We start from the raw sequence: 16,106 nt of genomic DNA, 5'->3' as shown, positions 1-16,106 counted from the left end.
TAAAATCTTATAACTAGCTAGGTGTTCTTTAAAAAACTATTAAAAAGAACTACAATTCAACTCAATAATCAGGACTGGCAGCAAAAAAAAATGCTTAGACTTTTTAAAGTGCACTAGTGCTTTAAGTGCTTCAAAAAAGTGCTTCATTGCTGTAAACGATTTTCATTTAATACTTTTTAGCTCAATTTGACTAGGCCTGCATTTTGCGGGATAAATTTACCCACCCGCTGCGTCAGGGATAAGGTTTTTAGCAACACTTCTTCTTTTTAACTGCACATTACTGTCAGTAAAATTTGGTTTAAAAAAGTTATTTTCTACAATTTTTCTACAATTTAGCTTGATCCTCCAATGGTTTTGTTGTTTTATATTTAACTATTTAATTAACCATTTAGTTTCTTTGGCTATTTTGCAAGACATATCTAGTTACCCACTGGCATCGGAATGGGGGAGGCCAAAGGGGTCATGGCCTCCCCAAAATTTGGCAGTCAGAAGAGTCAATTATGGCTCTATTCCCCCCACTTACCTACTCCTGGCTGCTGCAATTTTAAATCTTTGGGCAGCCACTGCACAGCGTCAAACAACAGGAAGTCACTGCAGAATGAAGACTTCCAGGGCAGGCCTGTTCATTGACACTGCATGGTGGCTGCCCAAAGATTTTCTAAACGAGTGAGGTCTTCCAATACAAGTACGTATAATATTCTGTATTAATGTTTTTGGGTTGTGGAACGAATCATCTGAGTTTCCATTATTTCAATGGGGAAATTTGCTTTGATATACGAGTGCTTTGAATTACAAGCATGCTTCTGGAACGAATTATGCTCGCAAACCAAGGTTTTACTTTATTTTCTTTCAACCTGCCCAATTGGGTTTCTTTTTGGAAGGTAAAGGAGTTCCTACCGTGGTCCAGAGTGAAACAGTATAATGTGATCATGGAATGTTAGGAATGATGTATGCTCAAGTAATTCCCACAAAGTGGTTTCTTGATGCTTTTTCTCCCGCCACAGGTGGACTATGCTAAAGATTTTTCTTCTTTTTATGTTTCATATTCATTTATCATTTGATGAATTGAAGAGATGTATTCAGTGTTTCCTGTACAATTGTGTATGTAATTATTTGAAATGATAAATTAAAAAAAAAAAAAATCATGGAGGTAAACTTTAACCAAGATATTCTGGATACAGCCCTGGAATTAAATATCAGGATCACCACCAACTGAGGGAGTCAGCCAGGCTGCCTCTTGCAGTCTCAGTACCGGGCTCTATATGTTTATTTTTCTAAAATAGATGTTATGCTAATCCCAGAAAACAAAAATAATCTCTATATAGAATTTCCCACCCTTCTCAAGGCCAGTGCCAGCATTCATAGCCTTGCCAGTCACTGTTAATCAGGCTCAGGCATTGCTATTAGAGAATGACACGGTGACAAAATTCATCACCGTTCCCGTCCCCGCGGATAACCGCGGGAAACCATCTTCATGTCATTCTTTACGGAGAGAGGGAAGAATCAGAGTATGAATGGGCACAACCACTGACCCTCAAGCTTTGCTTTGAAGAATGCTGGTGTTGAAGGATTGAAGTTGAGATAGACACTACAGAATGACAGTCTCTGGTATCCACAGCAGATATTGTGATGTCATAATGCCTCATTCCACCAGTGCCTAAGAGCCAATCACATCAGTGATGTCACAATGGCTTCATTATCCTTGGCTCACATAAGAATCAGAGTATGAATGGCCACAACCACTGACCCGCAAGCTTTGCTTTGAAGAATGCTGATGTAGAAGGACTGAGGTTGAAATAAACACTAGAAAATGACATGGGATTATTTCCCGCGGTTATCCGCGGGGACGGGAACGGTGATGAATTTTGTCACCGTTTCATTCCTTAATTGCTATCACTAGGGTTACCAGACGTCCGGATTTCCCCGGACCTGTCCTCCTTTTGAGAACATGTCCGTGGGTCCGGATGGCTTTACAAAACCCGGCACTTAGTACGGGTTTTGAAAAGCTTACGATGTCGGGATGGCATCCGTGAACGCGCAGATGCTATGCAATGGCATCACGCACACACGTGCGACATCATCACGTCCCATGTGTACAACGTCGCCACGTCGCATCCACGCACGCATGGATGTCATCCCAACCCACAAACAGGTTAAGGGGGTGGGGCTGGTGGCAGGGTGGGCCGTGATGCAGGCGGAACTGGGCAGGCCTGGGGACGTGGCCATGGGTCAGGATTTTCCTTCGGGAAAATCCGGTAACCCTAGCTGTCACCCATTCAATTTTACAGTGCAGCACAGTTTAAACCCAACTGTCACAAAGAGTGCTGCAGCTTCTACCAAGGGCTTCTTGTCCAGAGCAGCCCTGGCAGCCCAGGGACTCCTGCAGCTTAACTCAGCAGGAAAAAACAAAACAAAACATAAAACGTTTTTAAGAGGCCCTATTTATTATTTTTTTTTTTTTTTTTTAGAACAGCTATTTAAAGCTGTAGTCTGGCTTCCAGACTTCTTCAGATGTCTGCCTTGTCTCCTCAAATGCCAGAAATTACCCTAAAATCACTTAGAACTTCACCAAATGAATTATACCAGTGTTTCCTGTCAAAGCAAAGCTTTCTCAGCTTCTCTCTTACCCAATGGGCTCTCTCAGAAAAGTCTTCTCATTTCAGCCCCCCCCCCCTTTTTTTTTTTTTTAAAGAACATCAAAAATGCTCTAAGAAGCCATAAACCCAGAAGCTGAATCAAATTTAGCTTAAAAGAATCGTCTCCCCCGAGTGCCACACACACAGTAGCATCCCATTCTCTCAAAAAGCAGGTCCCAACCATCCCAATGGCTCTCTGAGGCTCAGAACACAAACATCACGGTTCCATTTGCAGATCACCACGCAGCTGCTGCCGCTCCTTACATGCCAGCACCCACCTTAAAACATTTCAAATTCAACTTTAAAAACAGTACTAGCACTTCTCAAAAATAATTTTCATACTGTACATACTCCTTTCTTGGCTTGCCTCATGTGCATGTGAAACTTATCACGTATGTGCTGACACTAGCGCATACTTTCTCCTCCAGGCAATTGACTCATAGCACTGATGATTCTATTTTAATTGTTCTAGTACAACACGTGTGTTATGCTTCCCTGTATTCGTATGGAGTTATTTTTGACCTAGGAAAATTTTACTTTGTCGTGAACCGCTATGATTTCCTCGTGCAACTTTGGCGCTATAGCAAACTTTACTAAACAACAAGCAATGTCCAGGCCCGGCACTGAACTCTCGGGTTTACGGAGCCAGCAAAATCACAGCCAGTTAAGAGTGATACTCTGCATTTAACCGGCTATGGTGAATCCTGTAAACATAGACTGACTTTTATGCCGTGATGTCATCTGCACATGCTCAGAGGCCCTCCAGATACAGCCGGTGCTCATCGGGGCTTTCCAAAACAATGGGCTCCTTTTACTAAGGTGCGCTAGCGTTTTTAGTGCACGCACAAGATTAGCGTGTGTTAGCCAAAAATTATTGCTTGCTTAAAAGGAGGCGGTAGCGGCTGGCGCGCATGCTATTCCGCGCATTAAGGCCCTAACACACCTTTGTAAAAGGAGCCCAATGTCTGGGTTTCCCCGATATCTGGTAACCCTAACAGTACCCCCGTTCTCACACACACATACACTACTACTACTACTACTACTACTATGTATTATTTCTTATTTCTTTATCACTACCAGATGCACGCAGCACTGTACATTAAACACACATGAGACGGTCCCTACTCAAAAGAGTTTACAAGCTAATGTGCAGGTCAGATCTAGTAATGGTGGTGAAGTCTTTACTGGAAATGATAGCGAGGGAAAATTGGGTTTGCTTTTTTAATATTACGTTGTCTACCCATGTAATATGTTGTCACATTCAGTTCAAGTATTTGGGTCTATTCCTTGCTTAGCTATGAAATAAAGTTGTCTTATTCATTTCGATTGTAAATTTATTTTGTGCTTTTTTTCCTTGGACATTTTGGCACACTGGAAGGACTGTAGGTGGAAGGCTCCTGCTTTGCTTAGAGCAGTGGTCTCAAACTCAAACCCTTTGCAGGGCCACATTTTGGATTTGTCAGTACTTGGAGGGCCTCAGAAAAAAATAGTTAATGTCTTATTACAGAAATGACAATTTTTGCATGAGGTAAAACTCTTTATAGTTTATAAATCTTTCCTTTTGGCTAAGTCTTAATAATAATATTGTAATTTATAGCTAAAGAGACATATGCTCAAGAAACTGTTTTATTTTACTTTTGTGATTATGATAAATGTACCGAGTGCCTCAAAATAGGACCTGGCGGCCTGCATGTGGTCCCCGGGCCGCAAGTTTGAGACCACTGGCTTAGAGGGAACAATGCCGCTACCTTTTAATGATTAGATCCTTGCCAACAGGTTGGGTGACCAAATTCAGCAACAGACCTCACCTTAATTAGTAGCTATTAAAGGACATTGGCTCTGAAAGAGATATACTGTAATTAAGGATTTATATGTAAACTAAAATCTTTATAGACTACTTTAAGCACATACGATAAAAGAGTGCAAATCAAAAATCTATATACGGGTTAGCCAGGAGTTCAGCACATCATATACTCACTGTCTCACTGCAGCATTCTCCATTTGCCTCTGCCTGCATGCATAAATCAGCGAGTCTTCATTTTAATCTCTGAAAAAGAATAAACACAACCTTGTAATTGTTCTGGATTGTCCAAGTATTTTGGATTTGCTTTTCCTTGGGACATTCATCCTCACTGAATGAATATATATCATGGAAAAAGACAAAATTTCTAAAAAAACAAACAAACCCAAAACAACCCACAAAAATTGCTTGTGCACATCTCTAATGAGAAATCATGTTGCCAACTCTCCACTGATGGAGGCCCTCTTTTACTAAGGTTTCTACCGTGGCCTGTGGCATTAAATGCTCTGATGCTTGGTGAATTCTATGAGTGTCAGAGCAGCATCGGAGCATTTAACTTAGTAAAAAGGGAGTGAATTTCTAGCAGGCTTGTTTTCATGTGTAAAACTAGATTCTCTTTTAAAATCACTAACATTCTGAAATAATTTGTTTGATTCCAGCTTGTACCTTTGGGCTCATTTTTAGTTTAACAATAAATCTAATTTTGTCCTGTGCTAGGATCACATACACTCTGGAACCTGAGCTAGGACCCTACACTCTGGAACTTTCTACCTCCGCACCTTCGGGAAGAGGAACTTATGGACAAATTTAAAGAAAATCTAAAAACCTTCCTATTTAAGGATGCTTACGATAAGTAATCTTCAGACCTCAGAAATAAGGAAGAGCATACTCCCTACCTACCGTATTGACATTTGTCGTTCATCTCTCCTATTGTAAATTGTATTTCTCTCCCTATCCCTCTTGTTTCAATGCTTCATTTAAGACTGTTGTTGTCTAATTATGTCTCCCCAAAGATTTTATCTGTTTATGACTTTGTACACCGCTTAGACAACTTTTTAAGCGGTATATCAAATTTTAAATAAAACTTGGAAACTTGGATACTGTACATCCCCACAAGAGACATTTCCTTCAAGTCATTCCTTTGGTTGTTGTCCTTTTAAATAATTGCAATGTACAGTATAGGAAGCATCTCAGTTTCAATGATTTTTAGTTGGTTTATAATTCTCAGCACTTTCAGGATTATGCCTCCTTAATGATCACAAGGAGGGAGAGTTTGCTTTATTGCCAGCAATAATTTTTTGAAAGTCTTATTTCAACTTTTGGTACATCAAATATGCATGAAAATTATTAACATAACACTTGATTTTAATTCCACAAAACTTTCCATTTCTATGTGGATAACAAAATAAGGAAAAAAACAGTACAAACTCAGTGAGCTACAAAATCACAAATAGCATAACAAAATATACTAACCATCCATCACTACGTCCCAAGAAATTTTTGAAACATAAGAGTCATGCATGTGTGCACATATGCATATAAATGCCAATAATCATCTTAAGTGCTATTCTGTAAATATACAGCATCTATATGACTCATTATTATCAACTGTGGCCAGCCGAAGAGGTCAGCTCTTCGGGACAGGAAGGAAAAGGCAAGGATGCCAAAAGATCTCATTTTCATATAGATCTTTAGAAGAAACAGCAAGACTAGGCACAAGGGAAAACCTGGAGAAAGGAGTCCTACATCCTTTTCCAAATGGAACAGCTGATAATGTTACTGTTTGTACAATTGTACAACAGTACAATTGTACTGTTTGTACAATTGTACAAGATAGAAAGAAATCCCTAGTACTTACCTTGATATCTATTTATTAGCCCATCCTCCCGAAGGAGCTCAGAACAGGTTACAAATCAGGAACTCAAGTATTTTTCCCTCTGTCCCAGCAGGCTCACAATCTATCTAATGTACCTGGGGCAGTGGAGGATTAAGTGATTTGCACAGGGTCACAAGGAGCAGCATGGGATTTGAACCTACAACAAAAACCAGAGAAAATGACCCCAAAATATCCACAGAGAAGAAAATCCAGAAGAAACTATAAGAAACTCTGTGGAGTGACGATGTTCCTTAAATGGATTACTTTACTTTTATGTGGATGATTTTAGTGTACCTTTGGAACTTTGACATTTTCAAATAAAGTCCATTTAAGGAACATCGTCACTCCACAGAGTTTCTTTTGGTTTCATTTGAACCTACAACCTCAGCATTCTAAGGCTATTGCCACTCTAAGCAGAGGGACCAGGATTTCATCGGTGTGCTTCAGTTTCCTAATCAAGGCATCCGGTGTGACCCTGGGTTTCTCCAGCAACCAGAGATAGAGAGGCTGTGGCTAGAGAACACACTCTTAATAGAGCAAAGAGTGGCTGGTTTTCTCAGGGGTCAGAGGGAAGGAAGGAGCCTGTTGGAAGGCAGAGACAGAGGAGAGGAGTTTCCCTGGGAGGAATCCCCAACCTCCAGCCTGCTACAGGGCATACGTAGCACTGTACAATATATTTGAGACGGCTCCGGTTCGAAGAGCTTAAAATCTACGCAAAAACAGACAGCAGAGTAGCTTTCAATTTAAGCAAAAAAAAAAAAAAGAGAGACAGACAACAGGGGTAGAGGAAGTTAAAGCTACGTTGTGTGTTAGGGGTTGAAGGCATTTGAACACAGCCTGTGATGGAGCTTGACGTATTGATTCAGGCAGCCTATTGCAGGCATAGGCTGCAGCAAGGTAGAAGGAGCACAGTGTGGTGTTTGCAGTGGAGGAGAAGGGTGAAGATAGAGAAGTGGATCACAAACAGATCAGAGAGGGTTATCATGCTGCTGTACCGGGCCATGGTGCACCCTCACCTGGAGTACTGTGTCCAGCACTGGTTGCCATACATGAAGAAGGACACGGTACTACTCGAAAGGGTCCAGAGAAGAGCGAATAAGATGGTTAAGGGGCTGGAGGAGTTGCCGTACAATGAAAGATTAGAGAAACTGTGCCTCTTCTCCCTCGAACAGAGGAGATTGAAAGGAGATATGATCGAAACATTCAAGGTACTGAAGGGAATAGACTTAGTAGATAAGGGCAGGTTGTTCACCCTCTCCAAGGTAGGGAGAATGAGAGGGCACCCTCTAAAATTGAGAGGGGATAGATTCCATACGAACATAAGAAAATTCTTCTTCACCCAGAGAGTGGTAGAAAACTGGAACGCTCTGCCGGAGTCTGTCATAGGGGAAAACACCCTCCAGTGATTCAAGACAAAGACAAGTTCCTGCTGAACCAGAACGTACGCAGGTAGGGCTAATCTCAGTTAGGGTGCAGGTCTTTGACCAGAGGGCCGCCGCATGAGCGGACTGCTGGGCACGATGGACCCCGGGTCTGACTCAGCAGCGGCAATTCTTATGTTCTTATAGGAGAGGCTTATCCAATAAACAGAGTTCTTGGGGGGGTGGGGGTGAGGAAAGATATTGGGGGGGGGGGTTCAGAGTGGATGCACTTGTAGGTTTAAGACTGCATAGAGTGATCACTTGGAGTTAACACCGCACAGTGGTGAGACAGTCACGTATGCACAAGCACCAGATTTCTCTGTATACATGAACCGTTGAAGGGGGTGGGGGGAGAAGAGGTGGCTGAAATGCAGATAATGAAATTAAAGAACCCCACAATTGGACTTTGTCCTCACCGTCTCCACCATTAAGCTGAAGGAGTATCAGAAAGGTCTCTTCACAATGGGGCTTATGCTGTCCTCTCAATTCTCCCCCTCTCCTGCAGAAAAAAAGATGTCCTCCCATATGAGGAAGCATTACTCAATGAGACTGATAACTATCCCAGCACCATTGGCCTCTTACTAATATACTGCCCACCAGGAACATGGTCTCAAACCTACCCTAACCTACAAGAAATAATCTGAAGTACTACATGTCAATTCACCAGAATCATTATCCTAGGAGACATAAACATACCACTCTAATCCCATGACAACTCCATAGTCCTTGACTTAAAAAAAAATACTATTAAATAGCCATCTGGAACTAATATCCTCTGGATCAACACATGTAAAAGATCACACCTTCAACATCATAACAAATAACTCTACTTACCTGGTCACTGCCACAGATCTGCTGGCAGTCCCCTGGTCTGACCATTCTCTACTGTCCTTTAACCTCTAACTCTACATGGGAACCACCACCAGCAAACCTGCCAAACAAAAAATACTAAGTAGAGGCAGAATAGATCCCACTCAACTTTGGTCCATAGTAACTGACCAAGTGAATTGGTCAATAACCGATAATACAGAAAAGCTAAACAACTGGAACATCGCAATCCTCCAAACACTTGACTCAGTTGCACCCAGGCATTCCCACAGTGTAAAGGCAGATAGCTGAAATGGTTCAAAGAGAACAAACTTAACCAGGTTTGATTTAAGAATACATTTGCAAGAATATTTAAGTAAAAAGAGTGCTTTCAGCTGAAGAATGCCAGGTTTCACCATTATAAAATGATTTATTCTTTTCTGGGTATCTTTAGTCAAGTCAGAAAAATCCTGATTTGAAAAGCCAGAAATGAAATTTTTCTCTTTTTGAAAATAAAAATTTAAGATGAAGAAGCCATTCTCTATTCTATCATAGCGCAAAGGTAGGTAAAGTTACAAATTGAATCTCAAGAGGTCTTCAGTATTTCAGACACATTAAATATATCAATGTGAGTTTCTTAATCTCCTTGAGTTTTTACTTTCTTTTTCTAAGCGGATGATGTATAGTATACAGTGGTGCCTCGCATAACGAACGCCTCGCACAACAAACGCTGCACACAATGAACTTCATGTCTTGATTCACACAACGAACTTCGTTTCACACAACGAACTTCACACAACGAACTTCGTTTCACACAACGAACTTCGTTTCACACAACGAAGTCGCCCGAGCTGCCGATGTATTGCATCCTTCCACGCAGGCACTGCAGGCAGTTGTTAGTCACTGCGCTTAACTGCCCTCTCTCACTGTATACAGTCGTCCTTTTAAGATAAACTCAATATTTTTTATATATCATGGCTTCTAAAAAAAGCAGGAAGGTGATTTCTGTTGAAATGAAACGGGAAATAATTAGAAGGAGTGAATGTGGGGTAAAACAGTGTGACCTCGTCAAAGAGTTTGGCCTCAGCAAGACCACCATTTTCACCATTTTGACAAATTTATCTTTTTTTATGTCATCTTAGCATATTTTATGCTGCAGAACGAATTATTTTTTTTAACATGTATTGTTATGGGAAAACGCGTTTCACATAACGAACTTTTCGCATAACAAACTTGCTCCTGGAACGAATTAAGTTCGTTGTGTGAGGCACCACTGTATATGAGAAAGTAGAAGCATATTATCTTCAGAAAACTGAGGTATTTCCTTCAAGTACCTCTTAAACATATCACCAGGCATTGTATAGGGTACTATTGGAAAGTAAGTTATACAGAAGCTGGAATTCTACTTTACACCTCAATAAAGCATTTTCCTTCATCAAAGATATACTGAGTGCTTGTAGAATGTTTGTCCAGGGACTGTGACATTCGCAACATTTGTTGATGTATTTATAGCCAGAATATTAACTTGGACATTGTTATTCAGAATAGCAGGTTGCAGAGAAAGTGCTTTTCCCATTTCCCAGGATAGCCCTAATGAATATGCATGAGAGAGATTTACATATAATGGAGGTGCCAGGTATGCAAATATGCTCCATGTGTATTCATTAGGGCTATCCTGAAAACCCGATTGGTCAGTGGTCTTCTGGGACAGGGTTGGGAACCACTTCTCTAAAGTGAAAAGGCATTTGTAATATAATCTCTGGAAAGGCTACCTTTTTGTGGTTGCTCGACTCGACCTTCTGCAGGATTCATGCCCAATCTCAGTTTAGCTGAATCCTCTCCACCAACCGCCCTTGAAACTTGCCGACCTGGAGGAAGTGAGTACACAACTTCCTTCTCACATGCAGAAACCTTCCCCCCACGTTGCAGCTGCCTCTCACAGGATTTGCTGAGAGACTGCAGTCAATTCTGGTGGGCTCAAAAGAAAGGATTGTGACAGAGGCGTCCACAGGTCAGAAGTTAGTGAAAGACTGGAGCCAAAGTCTGACAATGCTCCTCCACCTGGTAATGGGTCACCAAAAACCAAAGGATCACACCCTTTATGCTGAGTAAAGAATCCATATCAAATAACTAGCGAATCAAATAATTCTAATTAGGGCGTGCTCCCTAATTAGAATTACCTACAAACAAACAAAAAAAGATAAGTTATTATTTTATGGATTCACGTTGAAGAGTATATTTCTTACACAAAAGTAAAAAGATTCGATGAAGAAAATGGCTTATGCAATCGCTAAATGAAATACATAAGGAGAATATCAAGCCTACAGAGGATAAAAAAAAATTGGTATTGCACATTATTTGGTGTCTGGGTTTGGTAGTGATTGATATACATGTAGAGTAAAGGAATCCATCAGTCCAAGAACAGAAGCTGAAGGTAAGGGCTGAAGTTCTGAGGGGTAAATCTTTAGCTTTCCCTTTTTTCCCCTCTATAGGAAATCTGTGCAAAGAGCTGCGCTGTCACTGCCACCATGTTGACTCCTCTTCCTGATTGTATATAACTGTATTTACATGCATGATGTATATAGGCATTTCCAGACGTGGAAAGGCATAATCAAAAAAAAATCTAAGTCCCCTTTTGGCCTAAGGCCTTAAACGTTGAAAGTAGAAGCAGGGAAAATGTCCATAATAAAAAAAAACCGTTCAAATGGAGGTTTTGTTTGATAATGGCCTGCCTCTACATTCAGCTGTTTAAACACCCAGACCACCACCACGTCTACACTTATACCCCCACAACGTCTACACTTATACCCCATAATAAACAAAAAAAATGCCTAATCCCCAAACGTCCAACACAAGGGCTTTTAGGCGAAGGAGGAGCCAGTCCTTCGCCTAAAAGCTGAATTCTGTAACCGGTGTCTGTCAAAAACAACACCGGTTACAGAATCCACACCAACCCCCTCCCCCAACATCGGGGCAAGAGGGAGCCCAAGCTCTCCTTCCCCATGATTGCTAACCCCCCCCCCCCAATTATGATCAGGCAGGAGGGAACCCAAGCCCTCCTGCCCCAGGCACCCGCGGCACACCCCAACAATATCGGGGCAAGAGGGAGCCCAAGCCCTCTTGCCCCACGGCACCGATGACCCCCCCCCCGATGATATTGGGGCAGGAGGGAGCCCAACCCAGCCCATGTGCCTAAGGCCCCATCCACAGGAGGGGCCTAAGACTCCCGGGCCTATTCTGATTGGCCCAGGCGCCTTAGGCCCCACCTTTAGGTGGGGTTTCAGCCGCCTGGGCCAATCCAGCCCCATTCTGGAGCCGGCTGGACTGCCGGACAGGCGGGCTTGGCACCCGTCCGTCCGGCCAACATTTCAAAGGTATGGGGGTGGGATTGGGGGTGGGGGGGTCGTGGGGTTGGCGGGGGGCCGATCGGGGGTTTGGGGGGTGGTCATTGGGGGAGGGGGGTTGTGTTGAGGTCAGGAGGGCCTGGGATCCCTCCTGCCCGTATTGTAGTGGGGGGTGGGGGTAGGGGGTCCATCTGGGCAGGAAGGGTTGGGCTCCCTCCTGCCCCGATATCGTCATCGGGGGGGTCATCGGTGCCGCGGAGCAAGAGGGCTTGGGCTCCCTCTTGCCCCGATATCGTCAGAGGGGATGATGTATCATGGCAGGAGAGATGCCTCATCTCCCCTACCGCGATCCATCACTCCTCTACCTGAACTGCTGCAACCCGCAGCAGGAGAGATAGGGCATCTCTCCTGCCGTGGATCGTGGCAGTTCGGGTAGAGGAGTGATGGCATCGCGGTAGGGGAGATGAGGCATCTCTCCTGCCGCAATCATTGCTGTAGGGGGTAGGCATGTTGCTGGGGCCGCTGAGCTGATCGCAGCAGCCACGATCAGCTCAGCGGCCCCTTTTTCGGCACTTAGACCTGTTTTGACTTCGTCTAAGTCAAAAACGTATAAGTGCCGACTAGGCAACCTTCCTAAGATTTTGGTTATACCTGCTGCACGCCTAGATGTAGATTTGATTATGGGTACTTGGACGATCAGGCTTTTTGATCGTGCAAGTAGCCATTTAGGACACTTTTTAGACATTTGTTGTTTTTTTTATTATGAACCCCATAAAGTATATTTTACAAAGTGGTGCCATGAATTAGCAAACAATGAATGTAAAGAAACTCATGGGAATTCAGCGAACCGCTAACTGGTAATACTGCTATATAAAAGGAGCCCATAGTTCTGACAAAACAGGGATAGAGTTGCAACATACATGCATATTTTATTTTGAAAAAACCCTATATGTATATACGCATATAGCATACACACACAAAACCCTTCTTCAGAGCAGATGAACAGTTATGCATGAGAATTTACACACAATAGAGGATAATTACCGTAGAAACTTCTACCATGGCTTAGTAAAAAAATTAAAAAGGGGGGAGGGACTAAGGGCTCCTTTTACAAAGGTGTGCTAGTGGTTTTAGCAAAAATGCTGCGCACGCTAGCCGCTACTGCCTCCTTTTAAGCAGGTGGTAATTTTTTGGCTAGCGTGGGCTATAGCTCATGCTAATCTTGTGCGTGCACTAAAAACGCTAGCGCACCTTTGTAAACGGAGCCCTATGTATATATTTGAATGGGCTAACAACAATAAGAACTGCACTATATGCAGTTAGGCAATAATCACTTGTCATTGAGAATTTTTACATACATTTCTTTTATTGTTTATTTCAGATTTGATATACCGTCTATTCTGGTTATCAGGGTAAGGTGGTTTACAAAGTTTAAAAACAGAGAAAAAGAATGTAAAAAAAATGTAAGTTAGAAAGTTAAAATCATGTAGACCTGTAACTGAGTACGATTGTAGACAATGGGCTAACCGGTTGAACGCACTGAATCTGTTATTGAGAAAGACACGATGAAGCCACTGCTTGCCCTGTATCAGTAGCATGGAACATTGCTACACCTTGGGTTTTGGCCAGGTACTAGTGACCCGGATTGGCCACCATGAGAACTACTGGGCTTGATGGACCATTGTTCTGACCCAGTAAGACTATTCTTATGTTCTTAATCATCAAAGCCAAAACAGAAGAAATGGGTTTTCAGGGCAGTGTTAAATCTTTTTTTTTTTTTTTTAATCTTTATTCATTTTCAAATCAAACAATAAGTGCATAAAAATTTATCATAAAAATAATTTCAATATAGCACTGTAATTATCTAACATATGAACTATAATCATGTAAAATTCCCCCCTTCATTCCATGCTAAATTAAAATAGAATATGCAATATTATACAACAATATTATAACATCTCATATTTAATTACATCCCAAATCCACCCTCCCCCCTTGAGTGTGCTAGATAAAACTAAGAAAGAAAAGAAAAGGAACAGAAAGGAACAATGTCTATTCATCACAATATTTTTCCAATGGCCCCCATATCTTTATAAAGTTATTATATGTCCCTTTTTGTACTGCTATTACGCTTTCCATCTTAAAAATATGGCACAACAAATTCCACCAGAATGTATAATTAAGATTCTCATGATTAAGTTTTAAGTGGTTGCATTTGAAGCAGGCTATTCAGGTGGGGTTCCCTGAATAGAAAAATTTAGATACTCAATATAGTCTGGAGTTCCTGTGCTTCCAAGCAGACTTCCTAGGACATCAAGCCGCATTGTGGTATAAATTATTATCTGGATACTTGAATAAAAAACCAAAGTGTGGTCTAAGAGACATTTGGAGCATTGAGATTAAGCATCAGGATTCTGCATCTCAATGGCCACAAATTTGGTCTTGGAGGATGAGATGTACAGTGTCAGCATCTATGAGACAAACTTGGTTCTTTTTGTTGCGTAGAGTGTTTTGGACCCATGTTAGATTACAAAAGTTGGATAGTTCCAAGTCTAATAAATGCTGACATTGTAATCTGGAACCAGGGACATTAGACCATCTACTCTATTATTGTCCCTTCATTAAGTCATTTTGTGATTCAATTTGGACTCAAGTAAATTCTTTATTGGAAAACCATGTTGCGCTCTCATATGAAACTGTTTGATTTGGAATGGCTATGAGAAAAAAGAGTCAAATTTTGTCACATAACAACAAACTTTTATTAGTTATGACAGGGGTAGCCATTCAACATATTACCAACAATAGGGCAGTGTTAAATCTAAAAAAAAAAAAAAAAGATTGCTTCATTTGAATATGTGAAGGCAGGTCATTCCAGAGTTTAAGGGCCAATTGATAAATTGCTGAGTTTCTTGTTGATTCATAGTGAGAGAGTTTGGGGGCCTCGTGGCCCCAGGCGATAAGAGTCTACTGAACCTATGGCTCTAAAGGGGGTACAGGATATGATCAAAGATGCAAGATAAGGAGGCAATCCTATGTGATACACATTGTAAGTTATTCACTACTGGAAAAAATGGTAACCAGTCCCTTAATCTCAGAAAGTCAAATGCAAACACTGGACTGGAATAAACTTAGGTCATGGAATGAAGCCCTCAGTAACCTGTGTGTTAGATGTTCATCACCACGACAGGTAGGTACTTTTTCTTTCATCGGGCTTCAAACCGTATTTTTTGATTGTTTTTCAATGCTTATAAAACTTCTTTAATGATTTTCAAAACTTTATATAAAACTTAATAGTTTGCTCTAATTACTTATGCAAACATAGAAGCGACACTTATCTTTTATCTTTTAAGCCAGTCGCTTGTCAGCTGTGCTCAGACTATCGGCCCAATAGTCTGAGCACAGCTGACAAGCGACTGGCTTAAAAGATAAAAGATAAGTAATTAGAGCAAACTATTAAGTTTTATATAAAGTTTTGAAAATCATTAAAGAAGTTTTATAAGCATTGAAAAACAATCAAAAAATACGGTTTGAAGCCCGATGAAAGAAAAAGTACCTACCTGTCGTGGTGATGAACATCTAACACACAGGTTACTGAGGGCTTCATTCCATGACCTAAGTGTATTCCAGTCCAGTGTTTGCATTTGACACATTGTAAGTTAGGCAGATAGTTTTGAAAAGGACTTAATAGTGGACTGGAAGCCAATGTAAGCGAGTAAATAAGGGTGTCGGACAGTCAGATTTCTAACTATGATATGAGGCTGGACAATACATCACAAGGAACAAATCCAGTTTTAGTTACAATAAAATTAGGCCCCTTATATGGACAGACAGAACTTACTAAGAGGCTTTCAGGTGGTAGAGCCAACAGGATTCAACCATATCATCTACAGTATCTCTTGACTCAGCATTTGTGGTAACATTAAACATAGAAACATAGAAGATGACGGCAGAAAAGGACTACAGCCCATCAAGTCTGCCCACTCTGCTTACCCACCCCCTGTCTATGCCCTAATGACCCAATTTCCTTATCATCCCATGAAAGCAATTTGTTCCTGTTTCAAACCAATCAAGGATCAATGTGTGGTCTTTGAAACCTGAAGGTGATTTTTGTACTTGTGAAAGGCAAAACTATGAGAGGGAATCTGAAGTACGGTAATATAAGAAAGAACCAGAAGTTAATTGGATTTGCAGTGAGTTCTCATGAGACACTGAATGCTCTAT

General features: G+C 41.4%; 1 protein-coding gene across 5 annotated transcripts in view; it reads right to left on the bottom strand.

The window, feature by feature from the left end:
* LINGO2 (leucine rich repeat and Ig domain containing 2) overlaps positions 1 to 16,106 on the bottom strand; it is a 2,394,831-nt gene that overhangs the window by 917,670 nt on the left and 1,461,055 nt on the right. For all 5 annotated transcript variants that reach the window (XM_033919804.1, XM_033919821.1, XM_033919813.1 and 2 more), the window contains exon 7: positions 4,615 to 4,683. The gene's annotated coding sequence lies outside the window, so the exon portion shown is untranslated. The remainder of the gene's footprint in view (positions 1 to 4,614; positions 4,684 to 16,106) is intronic.

The sequence above is a fragment of the Geotrypetes seraphini genome, chromosome 1 (genome assembly GCF_902459505.1).
Source record: "Geotrypetes seraphini chromosome 1, aGeoSer1.1, whole genome shotgun sequence".
NCBI classification, from domain to species: domain Eukaryota; kingdom Metazoa; phylum Chordata; class Amphibia; order Gymnophiona; family Dermophiidae; genus Geotrypetes; species Geotrypetes seraphini.
This window is presented reverse-complemented; position numbering and strand designations above follow the sequence as displayed.